This window comes from Atta colombica, unplaced genomic scaffold (assembly GCF_001594045.1).
Source record: "Atta colombica isolate Treedump-2 unplaced genomic scaffold, Acol1.0 scaffold268, whole genome shotgun sequence".
Classification (NCBI taxonomy): domain Eukaryota; kingdom Metazoa; phylum Arthropoda; class Insecta; order Hymenoptera; family Formicidae; genus Atta; species Atta colombica.
Genome location: NW_017259368.1, coordinates 315,203 through 315,727, shown reverse-complemented (window position 1 = coordinate 315,727; position 525 = coordinate 315,203).

The window sequence follows — 525 nt, the reverse complement described above, 5'->3', positions numbered from 1 at the left end:
AAGAAAATTTATATTTATATTTATATTTTAGAAAAATAAAAATTATGTATACAATTATATATTGGGTCAGAGAAAAAGTTTCTTTGTTTTTTTTAATTCATAATTATATATACAATATCTTCGTCAAAAATGAACGAAATTTAAATTTAAAAAGAGTTTTAAAGCTTGAAATCTCTACTTTCGAAAGATTATTATATTTTTTGAGTTTCTGTGAATTTGATAATTTTTACATTTAAAAAACTACGAGCTGAAAAGGATGAAAAATTTTCTTTTCACTTTGGGTTTCTCACGTACCCAAAAAAAATTTGAGTTTTCGACTACCTAACATGAAAGCTTAAAGCTTTCTCTACCATTTTTTAAAAATGTTCCTATAAGTTTTCGTTCCTGAGTTATTTGCGAGTTAAGTAAAGGAGCATTCTGACTTTAATTGCTCATAACTCCGATAAAAATCATCAATTAAAAAACATTCTTAAAGCTGAAACTTTGCTCTAGCAAATAATATAATTGTAACGAAAATTTTGCAAC